Below are 17,170 nucleotides of genomic sequence, written 5' to 3' on the forward strand. Positions count from 1 at the left end.
GACATGAGGGGATGGGAGGGGCAGGAACAGGAAGCACATACAGCAAAACCAAGCAGAGAGGAGCCTTTATGCTCCCTGCTCCAGCCCCTCCCTTCCTTCCCCCCCAGTGCGGCTGACTGCAGTGGAAACAGTAGGGAGGGCTGGAGCAAGGAGCAGAGTCTTTCCTCTGCTTATCTCCCCTCTTGTCTGCAACCAGTAACAGCACTGGAGGACAGGAGAGGAGGGGGTGAAGCTGGAGCTAACAGGACAGCAGAGAAAAGCCGGTCAACTCCATGATCAAGCCTTCCCCATCCTTTCCACCCCCACACCACCTGCTACCTGGAGATTGGGCTCTTTTCTGTTCTGCTGTCTGGAGGGAACAATGCCCCAGGCCCAGCACCTCATTGTGTTCTGAGGACTTGGGATTCAGCTGACAGGAAAGGGGGTGAATGTTTTAGTGTGGGGGTGGAACATGAGAAGTGGTGAATGTAGGGGGTAGATGAGAGGTGATAATGCTTGGGGAAAGACTGGTGCAAGAGGAGTTGAATGCCTGGGGAAGGGAGGGCCAAATGCTTCTTGAGGGGAGTGACATTAAAAAAGGGTGAATGTTGGAAGAATTAAGGAAAGGGATGATTGCTGGGGGGGGGAGAGCACAAGGAGTAGCTGAAAGCTCTAGGGGAGGTGAAGAGGAAATGAAAGTCAGCAATGCAAATTGGACTGTCCGGAAATGTATTCCTCCACAAAGTCCAAGCTGGCATGTCTTCTGCAGCAGACGTGAGGGGACCAGGGCTTGGGTGGAGGTAAAGAAGGAAGAGGGGGCCAGGATATGGAGTTGCATGAAAGCCATATGGGAAGGGGGACTGCATGTGAAATAGTGGGGGTGACATTGAGGGGACATGAAAGAACCTGGGATGGGATTTGAAAGAATTGAGGAAATTTGCATTAGAGGTGTTGGAAAGCTTGGGAGAGAAGATGTATATGTAAGCAAGTCAGAGGTGGAAATGGAGGGGGGGTGGTGGTAGTGGAAGAGGCAGAATGGTGTCAGGTTGGGTGGTGGGACAGAGGTGGTGATGAAGTATGTATGAGAGAGGGGGGTGGTAAAAGAGGAAGGAGAGTTGCAGAGCAGAAGTGGTGTGGGAGGGAGGGGGGGTGGCTTTGTTGGGTGACAGAAAGCCATAGATAAAGGAAGGGGGGCAGAGGGAGGGTAACAGCCTAGAAGCATAGAGAGAGGAATATCGAGTAAGAAAAGGGAAGTAATGATGGTCCTTAGTGAGGCCTCACCTGGAGTACTGTGTTCAGTTCTGGAGACCGTATCTCCGAAGAGACAGAGACAGGATGGAGGCGGTCCAGAGAAGGGCGACCAAAAAGGTGGAGGGTCTTCATCGAATAACTTATGAGGAAAGATTGAAGAATCTAAATATGTACACCCTGGAGGAAAGGAGGAGCAGAGGTGATTTGATACAGACTTTCAGATACTTGAAAGATTTTAATGATCCAAAGACAACGACAAACCTTTTCCGTTGGAAAAAAAATCAGCAGAACCAGGGGTCATGATTTAAAACTCCAAGGAGGAAGACTCAGAACCAATGTCAGGAAGTATTTCTCCGGAGGAAGTGGTGAAGACCAAAACTGTAAAGGACTTCAAAGGGGCATGAGATAAACACTGTGGATCCATAAAGTCTAGAGGATGTGAATGAAGAGTGGGTGGCTCACGGAAACAACGGCTACTACCTGATGATAATACCCTTATTCAATAAACATACACACGGTTAATGCGACTCCAACATTGCTCTAAGCTTCAGCGGCAATGAGGAAATGTGGAAAAAAAGATTTGCATTCACAAAAAAGCGGGAGGTAGCTTGCTTGTTACGGCGGTTACTACCCCAAACCAAATAAGCCTGATATTTCAATGCATATCCAGCATAGCTCTCTGCTTCAATGGCAGGGGAGAAAGTCTGACACTTCACACATATCCAGCATAGCTCTCTGCTTCAACGGCAGGGGAGCAAGACTGATACTTCACTTTCAATGCAAAGCCAGCATAGCTCTCTGCTTCAACAGCAGGGGAGAAAGTTTGACACTTCACGCATATCCAGCATAGCTCTCTGCTTCAATGGCAGGGGAGCAAGACTGATACTTCACTTTCAATGCATAGCCAGCATGGCTCTCTGCTTCAACAGCAAGGGGGAATGAAGAAAGGTGGATCTATATTCAGGCAACAACCAACAAGAACTGAATTACATATTCTGGATAAACAGATAAGCATGGGTGTAGCTTGCTTATTGCGGTGGTTAATACCCCTAACTAATTAAGCTATTTCACTTAGATACAGTTCCTACACTGCTCTCTACATTAATGGTGGGGGTGGAAGGGAAATAGAATAAAAAAAGGTTACTAAGAGCCAAGAAAAACAGATAAGTATGTGAGAGAGAAAAAAAAAGTGTGAAAGCTTGCTGGGCAGACTGGATGGGCCATTTGGTCTTCTGCCGTCATTTCTATGTTTCTATAAGCAGTAATGGGAAGAGAGAGTATGAGAGCCAGAGGTATGTTGGGGGTGAAGAAGTCAGAGAGCCAGAAGTGTGGAAGGTTTGAGAGAGACATGCAAATAGAGAAGTGATGACAGGAACGGGTGTGAGATGTGGAAATGGTGATGGCCGAGAGCGTAGAAGCAAGAGACTGAAAAGAAACTAGAGAAGAGAGGGAGACAGAGGAGAAGCAGGGCAAAAGATAGAACGAGGCAAGACTGGGGTGTTGGTGCTAGGCATAGGGTAGAGGAGAAGGGAGAGAGGGTGGGGGCAGGGAAAAAGAGAGGGTGACAGTGACATACATAGGATGAGGCAAGAAGATGTGAGGCAGAAATTATAATGTTGGGACCACTGAGCCCCCAGCATGGTTATTTTGGGGCTTGAGGGTGCTATGCTTGAACTGCAGAGGGGAAGAGAGTCTGGTGAGAGTAGGATGAGAGGACTGAGAGAGAGAATGATAGGTACAAGGTGGAGGGATTGAGAGATAAACTAATGGGAACAGGATGAGAGTGAGTCCAATGGAAGGAATGAAAAATGAGAACAGGATGGGGGAATTGAGAGAGAATCTGGAGGGAACAGGGTGGCAGAACAGAGAGAGAGAGAACAGGATGGGAGAAAGACAGCGAGAGAACTGGGTGGGGAGATTGAGCAAGAGAGATCACTGGGGGGATTGAGGGAGACTGGTGAGGACAGGATGAGCGAGAGAGAGACTGGTGGGACCCCCTTTTGAAAATGTGCATTCCAATTCTGTGTGAAAGGTTGGCTACCCTTGTACTAGGATGTCAGCAAGGCATTCCGCCTCCTATTTTGTAATTCTCAATGTCATTGCATAAATGGGTTTTATTTACTAAAGGGCAAAAAGTTTCTGTCGCAACCAAACTCATGTGTGATTTAAATCTCCTGTAGTTTAATAAATAAGGAATGACAAAGCTGGGGCTCTTATCACATCTAGAATGATTTATCATGCCTTAAGTCATTTTTCGTGTCTTATCAGTAATTGTGTGAAAACTTTTTGCACTGAAGCTCCCTTTCTACAAACGCTGGTTTGCGTATGCATATAACTTATTTTTCTTGTCCTTAGCACCGTTCAAAATAACTAAGCTCGTTTACATTGTGTTTTTGCTATATTAAAAACACACCAAAAAAGAAAATTCATTCTCCTGGAATTTTTACAGATTATAATATGTGTTGCTTAGCTCATAACCTAAATGATCATAATATGTTAGGATATGGGGGGGAAAAAAAGAGTAAAAAGAACTATAGGGGTAATTTTCAAAAGCATTTACATACATAAAACTGTATTTTACATATGTAGATGGGCTTTTTGAAAATCGCCCTGGGTGCTGTACATGTACAATTACGCACGGAAGCAATTTCACACGTATTTTTATGCCTAATGAAAAAGGACATTCCCGAGGGCAGGGAAATCCTTTACACGTGTCTTTTGATTTTTGAACAGGTGCATATAAATGTTTGCACGGACATTTACACCTGCCCTCTAGCAAGCATAAATGTGTGCATCTATGCTGCATAAAAATGCACACTGTCCCGTTAATTTTCAAGGCAGGTTGTTATAAAATTGGGCTCTATATGTAAATAAAAACTATATCTATATAAAAGGCTTGTATTGGTCGGTCATGTTGGTCAGAATTTTGTATCTGTCTGTGGCTACCAGGTGGCACCCAGAAAAGTGGAAGGTGCAAATTGCAAAGTCAATATGCTCTGTTTGCAAAGCCCTGTCACACACACACACATACACACGCACATACACAGGCACAAACACAGGCACCCACACAAACACTGGCTCCCCCAAAAACATACCAACACAGGCAGAGGTATCTATGCACAGGCACAGGCCCCACACCCACAGGAACAGCATGCACGCACAGGCAAACATACACACTACACACAGACAGGCAAACACATGCTCACACAGGCACACACACATACACAGGCATCCCCAAACACACACAGGAACTGGTACACATACACAGGCACATGCAGGCAGAGACATGCACACAAGCAAATACACATATAAGACAGAAACACATTCACACAGGCACACACACATAGGCACATGTACCCGCCCGCACACACAGACAGAAGCACCCACTTCCATAAGCACAGGCGCGTGCACATAGGTGCACACACACCCAGACATGCAAATGCAGACACAGGCACACACACACACACGATTCTCCAAACTCACACGCAGGAGACATGCTCCGAGAAACCCACAGGCAGAGGCACCCACATCCTCAGGTGCATGCACACACCTGCTGTTATTGAGCAGGCAACCCAAGCAACCCTGAAATATGTTCGCTAATATGCTCTGTCTGCGAATCCCTGTCTCTCATGCTCCCACATACACATACACACACACATAAGCACAAATAACCATGCACAAACACACACAACCTTGCACAAGAATGCAGAAGTGCACATAAGTTCCCAAAAGCATGCACAGGCTCCCACACTGCTTCCCACATGCATACAGGTTAACACATGCACACAGGCTCACACAAGCACACACACACAGTCACAGGCCCTCCCCCACATGCACACACACATACACCTGCAGTGCAAGCACCACCACAGGCAGGCAGAGGCATCCATACACACACAAAGACACAAGACCCTCCAGACACGGACACAGGCACACTTTTGTGATATTGGGGCTAAGTCACATACATCGTCACAATCCACTCAGAGGTAGGATGGGGGGGCATTGATATCCTCCTGGGACCAGTGCATCAATCAGTGTGACACTTGATTGGTCTTTACTGAAGCACTTGGGCAATGAAAGGAATTTGGCACATAATACACTTTTTCTTTGGTAAATCTACAATCCAGAAATAAACCCTTGACTCAGCAACTGTGTAGTCCCTCCTTTTTATTACTGCCCCCCCCCCCTTTAATTTTTTTCTGAAATGTAGCTATTCCAGCTGGAATTTAGGGACCATCAGGACTCTGTACAAGCAGATACCCCCTCCAGTTTAGACTTCTTTGTGAATGGTACCTGAATAATGCTGTAGCTTACTTGGATATTTTTTTCTTCCAATCCTCTGTTTCTCTTTTGCACCGGTTAAATACCGCCTTGATTCTCTGGTGTATACTAGCCAGGTATAAGCTATGTATAGGTAGCACATCTTCTCCCTCTAACCTGCTTCTGCTGGATACTGGATGAGTTCTCGTTTTCTCCAAGAATTTTGTCACGTGGACACTGACACTGTCTATCTCGGGTTGAGTGGATCAGATGGGAAATAAACAAGTTTCAAAAGAAAAAAAGATGAAAGGAACAGTAGAAAAACTTCCTTTCGGCTGTGGAGAAGCGTGATCCACTGTTAGAATCCAGCACAAGTGCACTTTAGGTCAGCTACTAAATGGCCATGTTGCACGGTGAGTGGGACCTTCTTCCCCTCCATTCCAGCCAGCGTCGTTTTGTTGTGAGGCCATAGAAGTGTACATCCTTACAACAAAATGGCGCTGAGCGCACCAGAACCTCATCACTTCAGCACCATCCCCAGGCAGAGGGCGCCCTTTTTAAAGTGTCAGGACTCAAGCAATAGTAACTGAGCATCTCACCTGCCCATTTCACTGCTGGATCCAAGAATGGGGTAAGAGGGGGCCAGGGCGAGAGATCCCCGCCCGTGGCATATGACAAGGACCTGACCTTAGCTCACTCTAGGCAGGCCCTGTGTTGGGCCCAGAATGGGGCAAGGCCTTTGCACAGGGCTAGGCCTCAACACTGGGCCCAGCTCAGGGCTAGGCCTTGGCACTGCCTGAAACTAGGCCCAGTGCTGGGCCCTGTCCAGAGATTAGCCACCGGGACCAGCTTGAAGCAGATTTTTTGCCCACGAAGGCTAGCCAGGGCCACCGGAAGCCTGTCTTTTTTGTTTTGTTTTGTTTTAGTGGCGAGAGGTTTTTTGTTTTGTGGTGTTTTTCTGGTTTAATGCCTTTTCAGTTTGGCAAACGAACCAAACTGAAAAAAGTATTAAATGAACCAAATACAAACAAATAAACCCCTCAAAACACATCCCTAACAAAAACCCTGTGTTAGACCATATTAGCATGAACACAGATATGACACAGACTAATGGAAATGTATGGGAAGCAGCTCCTGAATAACTAAAAGCAGTTAGTATAAATATCACAAAGTGACACAATTTACATTAACCTGCTGATACTGCAGAAAACTACACCTCTCCGAGGCCAATTAAGTTTTTATGTTAGCCTAGGAAGGCTAACGCAAGATCCATAGGCCCCAATCCCCCTCCCTGTAAATGAAAGACATGGGACCTCCATGGCTCGAGATCCTCCCTCCTCTAAGTGAAAGCTATGAGGCTTCCATGCCCTGATCTTCCTCCCCCCCTAACCTCTCGGAGTGCAAGCGGGAGGCCTCCCGGGTTCGATCCCCCTTCTCTGTGAAAGATGCGGGCCCTCCATTCCCTGACCAAACCCTCCCCCCCCCCACTAATGAAAGGCACAGGGGCTTCGGCTCCCTGATCCAGACTCCCATTCCCCCAAGTCAAATACAAAGGGCCTCCGTGCCCTGATCCCCTCGCTCGTTCCCTATCCCCCTCACCCCTGACTGAGAGATGTGGGAGCTAAACACATGGGGCTGAGTTTAAAATGTTTAGGGCTTAAGTACATAAATCCCTTAAGTGCCGCAATCACCTGTAGGGAAGGGAATATGAATAATCTTACAAATTCTGCACAGACAATAATATTTCAGAATTATTCTTTTAAGAAAGAGATTCTCCTCTACCACTTGTAAGATTATTTGCTATTTCTCTCTATGATATTGCAAGCCATACATTCACAATATATCATGCAGTCTCTTAAAAAAAAACATGCCTTTTTGTTCATTGATTTTCAAAGTAGTAATTCTATTGCAAGTCTATTCTCACTTCTGTTAAATCCAGCCCCTTTAATTGGTACATCTGGCTGGATCAATTATTGGCCGTAGCTTTTGTTATCTTGTTTTAATTTTGTTTTGGCCCATTTGCCGTCTTGTCCTTGCAGTGTACCTTAACATGTATTTTTTTTATGTGTGCTTGCATTTACGCCTGTATTTTATGCTCGTACTCTTGTTACCCGCCCTGAACCTTGCAGGGGGTGGGATAAAAATAATTTTAAATAAATTAATTAAAAACAGCCAATGCTGAGTCACGTTCTGTCTAGGCAATCTGAAAAAATAATCCCCAGATACTGGATTCCCTCTGACCTTTATACAGACATCCTTTCCTTTGGAACGTGAACAGATATTGAACATGTTTTAGATGGGGATAGGCCGCACTTCCTGGCACTCGCGCTGATGCAAATTCCCTGAATTATCTTTGTGGTACGAAGCCAAACTGAAAAGTAGCAGAGTCTCCTGGAAATAATTAGCTCCAAGATGCACCAGTTGTGATTCCTGCCAGTGTCATCAGCAAATGTTTTTGGCACTTTGTCCGTCTTCTTCTTTCTACTGCATCTTCTTAGTTTACAGTAATTCTTCGTCATTCAGGTGTGCATGCATCCTCGACACCCTGTGCATGTGATTTCAATCCACCACCGGGTTTCCAGTCTCTGCTCACTGTGATGTCCCTTGTCTGTCCGTAAGTACAGAGTATGAGAAGAGGGCCATCGGCTGTAATATTGCTTGCTTTCTTTCCTTAGCAGTTCAAATTGTGCAGCTGTTTAAATACATTCTGGCTCAGGATTCCCTCTCTCGCACTCAGAATTGCAATTTATTTTTTTTTATTTGTAAAAGATGGTCAGTTACAAAGCATCATGGGACCTCAGTCGCTATTAGTCAGTGACACTGCCCTGTCTTGTCTTGCAGTGCTAGTGCACCTCTTTCTGCTTCCTATGGCAGTGAGCAAGCAACGTGCACTACTGTGAATCTAATCTATTTCGTGATCAGAGAGCTGGATCAGGGGAGAGCGCTAGATGTAGTGTTCTTGGATTTCAGCAAGGCCTATGACATGGTTCCTCATAGGCGACTTCCAAACAAACTGACCACCCTGGATGTGGACCCTAAGGTCACTCCTAGGAAAGTGGGGGTTACCAGTGGTGTGCCTCAGGGACCAGTCCTCAGTCTGGTTATGTCCAGCATTTTCATACACAACATTGCAGAAGGGTTATCAGTTAAGGTTTGCTTTTTTTTTTTCTTCCAAATGGAAGTTGTGGAAAATCTAATGAAACTTGAAGAATGGTCCACAGCAGGGCTTCCCAAACCTGTCCTGGGGGACCCCCCAGTGTTCAGGATATCCACGATGAATATGCATGAGATAAATTTGCATACCATGGAAACTCAGTACATACAAATTTATCTCATGCACATTCATCGTGGATATCCTGTAGGGTCCTTAGGACAGGTTTCGGAAGCCCTGGTCCACAGTTTAGCAGCTCAGATTTAATGCTATTAAATGCAAGGGCGTGCATACGCGTTGTAAAAACCCAAGGAAACAATACAGAATAGGGGGTGAAGTTCTTCTGTGCACAAAATGAGAGTGGGATCTGAGGGTGACCATTGATCCTAAAGGCAACCGCAAAAGCCAGAAGTTTGCCTGGATGAATAGGGAGAGGTACAGCCAGTAGCTGCCCTGTCACATGTTAGGGGCAAAAGGTCAGTGCCATTTTGGAAAATGGCGGCTGCTGGTAACTGAGGAACCATTGCCAGGCCCACCAGGGTGGGTTCGGCAGGGTGGACAATGGGAGGTCTGACAGCTGGAGGGGGGGGGGGGCTATTTTTTTTTTTAAACTAAAGGGAGGGGTGAGGGCAGGGCATTTGAACAGTTTTCTCCAAATATTTCATTTTTGGGGGGGAAGTCTGGCCATCTGCAGGGGCAGCAAAGGATGGGGCAGGGGATCTCCAGGGTTTTACTCGGGCTTTTTCCCTTTTTTAGGTATTGGGAAATAACACAACTCCCCCACCATCTCTGGCATAATATTTGTGGAAAACCCTTGTTCATATATCCCACCCTCAACCCTTTTGTTTAAAAAGTAGGGAAACCCCCATCGCCCACCTTTGTCAAAAACGAAACAAAACAAAAAGAAAGAAAAATTGCCCAATGAAATGAGAGACTAAACTATAAGAAAATATTTGCTCTGCACATTCCTAATGTCAGAGAGATAGGGCGGACTCTGACAGGGGTAGCAGGTTTTTGGATCCACACATACGCATGGACTTGCACATGTCCTGAAAAATAGGCTTTGTTACCGCTGAGCTTCTTTAAAACAACTAAATATATTTGGGTTTCCGTTTATCAATTAGCAGCTGGCATGTATGGGAGCACTGTATAAACATAAACTATGCAAAATACAGGGATTTGTTTTGTTTTTTAGAGGGGAAACACCTTTTTGGATATTTTTAGCTTACCCCTTGGGTATACGGTTGTATTTTGAAAAACTTGCCTGTAAGTTTTTTTTTATAAATTGCTCTGCATTGCTTAAAGGTCGAAATTATTTACAGGGTGACAGTCTGTGTTTTCTCATCACAAATAAAAATCTAGCACTGCAAACAATAATTCTCTTTAAAGAGGCAGTGTCATTTTTCACAGAATATTTTAGCGCCCGGGTGCTATTCTTCACCCAAAAAATGGATATCAAAGCTGTTTCGTGGAATTCATTTCCAAGATTACATCTTTGTTTTCTAACATTTTTTTTTTTTTCATAGATCACGAAAAAATAGATTTCTCCTCAAGAGAATCACTTTTTTTTTTTCTTAAGGCAATATTTCACCTTAAAAGCTGTCTGTAAACCTATTAAGCCTACAAGGTAACACTGTCCCAAATGACTTTCATTAAAAGAAAAAAAAAAAGAAAAAATGAGAATTGTACCCGGGATCACTGTTGTTTTGTTTTTTTAAGGCAAGCCCCTAACCCAGTTTGACGGTGCCTCTCCCCGCCGTTGTTGCTTCATGGTTGCGCCAAGGTAAAGCAGGAGCCTGGTAGTAAAGAGGGAGGCGGGGGGGGGCGAACTTGGCTGAGCACGTGGCTGCCCCTATCTCTTTGGCAGCGCGGGTTTTGTCCTCGGCGTGGTCTGAAACCGGAGCCGCAGCGCCCGAGAGCGGAGGCTGCTCCCGCATCGCTGGGGCTTCGGCTGCAGCGAAGGCGGCCGGGTTGGGAGTTGTAGCGTGAGGGGGTGGAGTGGAGGAGAGGCCATCGGAGGGTCAGAGCGAGCCCAGGGCCTCAGCAACAGGAGCAGAAGGGAAAAAAAAAAAAAAAGCCTGAAAGCAAAAGAGGGGAGGGGAGGGAGAAGCGGAGCAGCCCCCAAATCTCGCTGCCTGAGCGATGGGGGTGGGACCCGAGGCTGGCGCTGGCTTATTGGTAAGCAGCCTCCTGCTCCCTTTGACGGATTGACTGGCGATGGATCGAATTACAGCCTCCGCCGTGCTCCAGTTTGTTTTTCTCCTGCGCCGTCCCAGCTGCTGGAAGGGATCGTACGCGTCGCGGGCTCCCGCCGGGGAAGCGCGGGGATTCTCCGGGGCACTTCCCTGCCGCTCCCCGCCTGAGGTAAGCGAAGCGCCGCCGCCGCCGCCCGGGGAGCGCTTTGCCCTGCTGCCAGCCCGGCTTTCCGCAGAGGCGCGCGGACTCCAGGCAGGGATTTCTCTCTCTCGTCCGCCCCGTGCCCGGAGAGGTTTCATCGACAAGTTGCAGCCACTCGGAGCCCCGTTGTTTGTTTGCGGGGGGGGGGGGAGCTGTCTTCGGTCTGTGCCTTTTGATGGGAGCCTGCAGCTTGGAGGATCGGAAAGCTTTCCTCTGGGTCTTAAAGCGAGCGGGACGGGGGAGAGCAGCCAAGGCGCCCCCCCCCCTCCCCCTTGCTGTGGGGGTCCTGGGGGCTTTCAGCCTGCAGCTGGATGAGGATCCCGTGCAGTGGGAGGGCTGCGAAGTTCAGCGTGAATCCGAGGAACTTCGGGATGAACGAGGGGGGGGGGGGGGGGGCAGCTCTAGGTGGGTAAATCGCAACAATAAGCCTACAGGTTCCTTGCATTTCCATCTACCTAGCTGTTCCATCTGTCCGAGGCCGTTTGTCTATTAAAAGTTTTTTTGGTTTTTTTTTTATTGAGAAACTCACGAATATCTCCGCCCATCTGTGCTAAGAGGGATTAGTATCCAGCGTTTTGTAGACAGGGCTTGTGCAGAGAAAGGAATAAGAGGCATCATTGGCTGTTGAGCCCTTTACGCTCAGTAACTTTCCATAACTTTAGTGCCTAGCTAGGATTCACTTAAGGATGCTAGCAAAATATTGCTGGTTTCCCCCCGATACTCGAGAATAGCCGTGCTTGGAGATACAGAGGGAGCTATATTACAGTCTGCTCATACATTATGGATGAAAACAAATAAGGTAGCCAGTTCTCGCTTATTTCTTTGCAATGAGCTGGAATCTGTCCATCCTCGCCACTCTTTCGGATGATGAAAGCAGTGTTTTTGTCTAAGCTAGCGTGAATAAACTTTTGTGTGTGTGTGTGGTGTGTTTTTGTTTCAGCCCTAAGAAACTGATACAGCAGCTTTTACACATTGATTGGCCAGGGTTTAAAAGCTCTTTTATTATTTATAAACCCTGAATAGACCAGAAAGGTCAGAGAGATATTTCTAGGTGGCCCACTTATCATCTTATTATCTTTTGCTGGCCAACTTTAGTGTGGACTATCTAAAACCGTTAAAGAGAGAAAAGCCAAACGCCTAATTTCACATCAGGTAGCTGCTGTGTAAGAGGTAGAGCGTAGTCATTTTAACTGGAGTCTAAGGCGTTAAAACTTTGCAGGCAATACAGTAGTGACTTTAGTATTTTACTTGCAGAAATACTGATAGTGATGCATCTCATCCCCCTCCCCTCCTGACACCCCTTGTGATTGAGGCTTAGTCACTTTTTCTCTCCCTTGCTGAACTCAGGCACCCATTCTTACTAATAAAACTGTAAACTGCCTTGAGTATTATTTGGAAAGGCGAGATAAAAATCCAAGTTATCATTAATCATGCGTGCAGCTTTATTCTTGCTATAGTTGTACATTCGGTCTCTTGGTTTGCATCTTATGCCATCTTGTATGCACAGCTTTTCTCTGCTATATGCTCATGAGGAGGTGGAATTTAAACCTGCTTGGAACAGGTATAGAGGACAGGGATAGGAAAAGGGTTGAACGGTTGAGTACAAGACATGGGGAGGTGGGGAATCCGATGTTCATTTACATCTGGGAATTGATAAGCTCCTTGTAGTGATAGAAAACCAGAGATGAAGACAACTGGGCAGGCTGAGTGGGCCAGTTATGCATGCAGTATGTATGTATAGAATGTACTTCTTGGCATTTAGGTTTGGAGGCTGGGCTGGTGGTTTCTTAAATTATTTTCCAGAAACAAATGCTAAAATGTGAATTGGCAAGCCCCCCTCCCCTGCATGTATGCCACATGGTGGCACATGAACACACCTCTCTGCCCGCAGCACAGGATTCACAGGCTGGCTCTGCTAATCTCCTGCTTGCCTGCGAGTTTTGGAAAGTTACAGAGAGGATGCAGGTGGTATGTCAGGTAAGCTGGCAGACTTGGGATTTCATAGGCAGATGCTGCCCCTGGCTTCAGAACACACTGAGAAGTGTGGGGGGGGGGACGGGACGGAGGGAGGGTCATCCTGCCACCATGTCCTTGAGAGATGTTGCTACTCCAGCTTATCATTTCTGTAGTGCTGCTAGACAAATGCAGTGCTGCACAGATACATAAGAGAGACTGTCCCTTCCCCTTAGAGCTTACAGACACACAGACAAGCCAGGTAAGAGGAAATGTATTTATCACAGTGGCTTCATTTTTTGGCACTTTGCCAAAAGACATTGACAACCCCTGGGCTAAAATATCACCAAAATGATCTCAGTTTACTCATCTTAAGTGTTCACATCCCAGAGAGAAGACAACTTTCCTTTGGATTTACGTCTTAATTGTGCCCATTCTTCTTTAGTCCTGTAGACTTTCTTTCTTATTCCTGTAATGAATTTTTAATCCTCCTGTAGCACCCTGGTGAAAAGACTGTTAAAGAGGATTTTTCAAGGCTTCCTTGTTTGTATTCTTGATGAGTCCAGCTCACAGGAAGCGCAGTATGAGATGGTGCCGTCACTTTTGTGGTGGAAGAGAATGGGCTCTTAGTCTTCTGTACACGGACTATAAACCTAGCCACATCTGGAGCAGTATGGATCTAATTGAGCTGTACATAATCACGTTTAGTGTTGTGAGCGACATGGAGATTCTGCTGTTGGCAGACATTGCACAAACATTTATACTGGCTTGGCTGAACCGAATTCACGGGGTAGATTGCTCAAGTCTAGCCCTACAACCTTTAGATGTTAAAAGTTTAGAGTACCTAATGATATACTGCTCAGCAAAAAAAAAAAAAAAAGCACATGGAGGCTACATTAGCATTTTGGATGAAGGAGGTGGAATTTGGTTTCAAGATCACAGCTAAAAGCATAACCCGGAGGCTTTGAAATCTGTTAGCAGACGGCATATTCTGTGCTTTCGTCTGCGCAGAGCTATCTCCCGCCAACCTCCCCCTTCTTCAACACACTTATTCTGTAGTCTGTTCCTGCTTCTGCTTGTTTTCTCATGGAAATACAACAGAGATTATTTTCTAAACATGCAGGGAAATGTGCCAGGAATCTTTATCGCAGCTTCACATACCAGCTGTACTGAGGTGTGCAGCTCCTGCTAGTACCCCTTTAACTTGACCCACCAGCCATTTTTCTCTTTTTTTTTTTTTTTTGTCTGGATGATCTGGGGCCGCTAGGTGAACTGTAGAAGCAGACATGTCAGCCCACTGGGAGGCGGAATAACCGTAACATACTATTATGATTACTATTCCAGGGAGCTCGGCGTGACTTCCTGTATCGGACCAGACTGCCTTGAAATGTATTACATGATGGGAAAGAGACAGGGCCTGCAAACAGCTGGGGTCTGTTACAATTGTTAGTAGTTACAGCAGTAACACAAGTGACGCTTTCAGCTCACTAATCTGCATCACTTGTTTAGCGGCGTCTGTATAAGTATGCCAGAATAGAAGCTCCGTCACCATTCGCTTGAAAAACAGGAGAACTGCAGATGCATAACAAGAAAATCAAATGAAGATCCACCCGGGTCTGTTTCTCTGTGAGCTCGAGGAGCTCGTTCCGCTTAGATCGGTGTTCCTTCTGTCCATAACCAGACCTGGAAAACGGGCAAACTTTGAGTGTCTTGCGGCAAGGTGGTTTCTAAACCCAATTAGTAAATGAATATTCCATCACCGTGCTCGTTCTTCCCTTTTTTTTTCATCCTGGCTTCCAAAAGATGATGTTAAGTACCTATCAGTTTGGTCCAGTTACAAAAAGTATCGCCTCCAGCTTGTTTGTTATTCTTTATTTCCGTGTATCCAAATGAACTGACCATGGTAACCGTGCTGCTTTATTCAAGAAGGTGGCAGCTGTCCTAACTGAGTATTACTGTAACTGCAAAAAAGGGAGAGAAAGGATCATGTTTTTACTTGCTAAAGGTAGTTATTTCTTCCCATAAGAAGTGTAAACATGCATTCTCGCCCTGGATAAGGTAATAACATGCTCCAAGTGTAGTGAACAAAAGTGTAGCAGGGAGGGTATTTACATAGGCAAAAAATATGTTATTGTCAGCTTTAGCGTTAACCATACTGCTTGTAATTGCAACCTCAAACGGTTGAAACGTTGCTTTCATCAAAACTGCTATTAGGACAGAGGAGCGGGTTTTTATAATGCATTAGATAACCCACTACAATTACAGTTAAACTCCGCATAAGCCATCCATAAAGTTGTTACTTGTTCTCTGAATAACTGCCAGGTTTAAGTTCAAAAGAAAATGTGTTCTGATTTGTTCCCACATCACAAGGCAGAAATGTTTGGTGAAAATCACGTTGCCAGCCTTCTGACGTTTTTACGATAGCTTTGTGGCCTTATCTGTCTTGGCATGCTCCTCCTCGTCCCCCCTCCTGGTGGCGGTCGCAGCGTGGTTAAAATGGCACGACTTGATTTCAGTTTAATCCAAGCTGTTAAAGAGTGCCTCACCTGCAGAAAGGCCCAAATGTTTGAGTAACCACAGAGATGAAATTGGCAGTGTGCACATACATAACATGTGAGGATGTGTTTATTCCTCTAGCTCTTCTGATCCATTAGGCTTTTGTTAACTAACCTAGATTAGCATTTTAACAACCCTGCAGTGAACTTCTGCCTTTCTTTCCACTTGGACACTGTGTGTAACTCATCCATCATTCTGTCCTTGGCCACAACAGGCTACTGGCTGCACAACTATGTGGAGCTGCACAGGACTCATCCGACTGTGAACAGCACAGCTGGCTACAGCAATTTTTTCTTCCACACCACTGGCACCATTGTCTGGCCGGGTAACGAAAGTTAACATCCAGAACGGGAAGTTTTCTTTTGTTTGGCAAGCTTAGGCCTGCTCTGATCTCGCTCAGTGGGCACACCTGCAGGAAAGTTAGTTTGCTCACAAAACTGCCGCTCAGAATGAAAGAGAGCTTGCCGGGTCAAGGTTCACCACGGACAGGGATCCGTTTAGCCTGAGTATTGATCCATCCTTCACAGAGAGAGAGAGAGAGAGAATCTGAAGTTGACGATGTGTGCTTAAACAGGTACGGTATGTTTGGTAAAAATAAAACAGAGGGGAAAAAAATGAGGCTGCAGCATGTAAAATGCATTAAAATTAGATGAGCTGTTGCCCTGCAATCCAAAGTGCCAAACATTTCAGAAAACACTTGGCAGGTTCCTTGCTTCCTCGCAGTGGTGGTTTTTTTTTATTTTGACACGCAACAGGAAAGAATACACGCAGTATCTAATAGTGACCTCAGATGCTTTTTTCCCCCCACCAGTTTTAATAGGTTTAAGTAGAAAATGATACTTTTATAGTAAGTCAGTTAATCAGATCGATAAAGTTAGTGTTTGTTCTCTGAAACAGAGATAAGGGCCAAGGTTCAGCGTCCCTTAGTGACCCTGCTGTATATTAAACCCTTCCCACTGATACTCTGCTTAGGACTGTAAAATGTAATTAAAGACACATTGTTAGTGTCAAAACTGTGATTGTGCAGTCACGGAACTCAACCTCTGCAGAAGGCTCAGATTATTCCAGGACACGCCAGTGTACGGTGGATGAGAGAAAGTGCTTTGCAGAGACTTGTGCTTTTAGTTTGGAAAGATCAAGCTGGTTATAACCTAGCAGGCTTAAGTCTCTCGGCTGAATAGGAGAGTTTAGGTAAGAGGTGGGAGGAAAGCGGGTGGGCGTTTGTGCAGCAACCTTAAAGGTAGCAGTGGCTGCCAAGTGGTCTGGCTGCCTGCCCCTGAAATGGTTCCAGGCGAAAAGAAAGCTAGCGAAGGGATAATAATATAAAACAAGAGAGTTAAAAATTAACCATGAAAGGGGGAAAACTCTGGCCCCAGGGAAGTCTGACTTAGACAGAGCTCTGTGTGGTTGGAAACGAGGGGGGGTGAGGGCCCACCCCCAGGCAGGAAGCTCCTCCCATCTGTCCCCCTCCCCCAGTCTGATTGGTTAGAGGAAAAGTCACTTGGCTCTTGCTCACCCTGAAATTCTCCATGCCCCCTGCCCAGACACAGATCCTCGGTTGGGGGGGGGGACATAGGCAGAATCGGATCGTCACCAGACTCTTTTTTTGGCTTGGTTTTGCCA

General features: G+C 46.0%; 1 protein-coding gene across 6 annotated transcripts in view; it reads left to right on the forward strand.

Annotated features, from left to right (window-relative positions):
* Window positions 1-17,170, forward strand: part of SEMA6D (semaphorin 6D) — a 549,700-nt gene that overhangs the window by 489,395 nt on the left and 43,135 nt on the right. For 3 of the 6 annotated variants that reach the window (XM_029574819.1, XM_029574822.1, XM_029574824.1), the window contains exon 1: window positions 10,707-11,005. The exons of 1 other annotated variant lie outside the window; for it this stretch is intronic. The gene's annotated coding sequence lies outside the window, so the exon portion shown is untranslated. Of the gene's footprint in view, window positions 1-10,402; window positions 10,425-10,706; window positions 11,006-17,170 lie in introns of those variants that run through there. 2 more of the 6 variants (XM_029574821.1, XM_029574823.1) reach the window with 2 other exon arrangements.

The sequence above is a fragment of the Rhinatrema bivittatum genome, chromosome 13 (assembly GCF_901001135.1).
Source record: "Rhinatrema bivittatum chromosome 13, aRhiBiv1.1, whole genome shotgun sequence".
Taxonomy (NCBI): Eukaryota; Metazoa; Chordata; class Amphibia; order Gymnophiona; family Rhinatrematidae; genus Rhinatrema; species Rhinatrema bivittatum.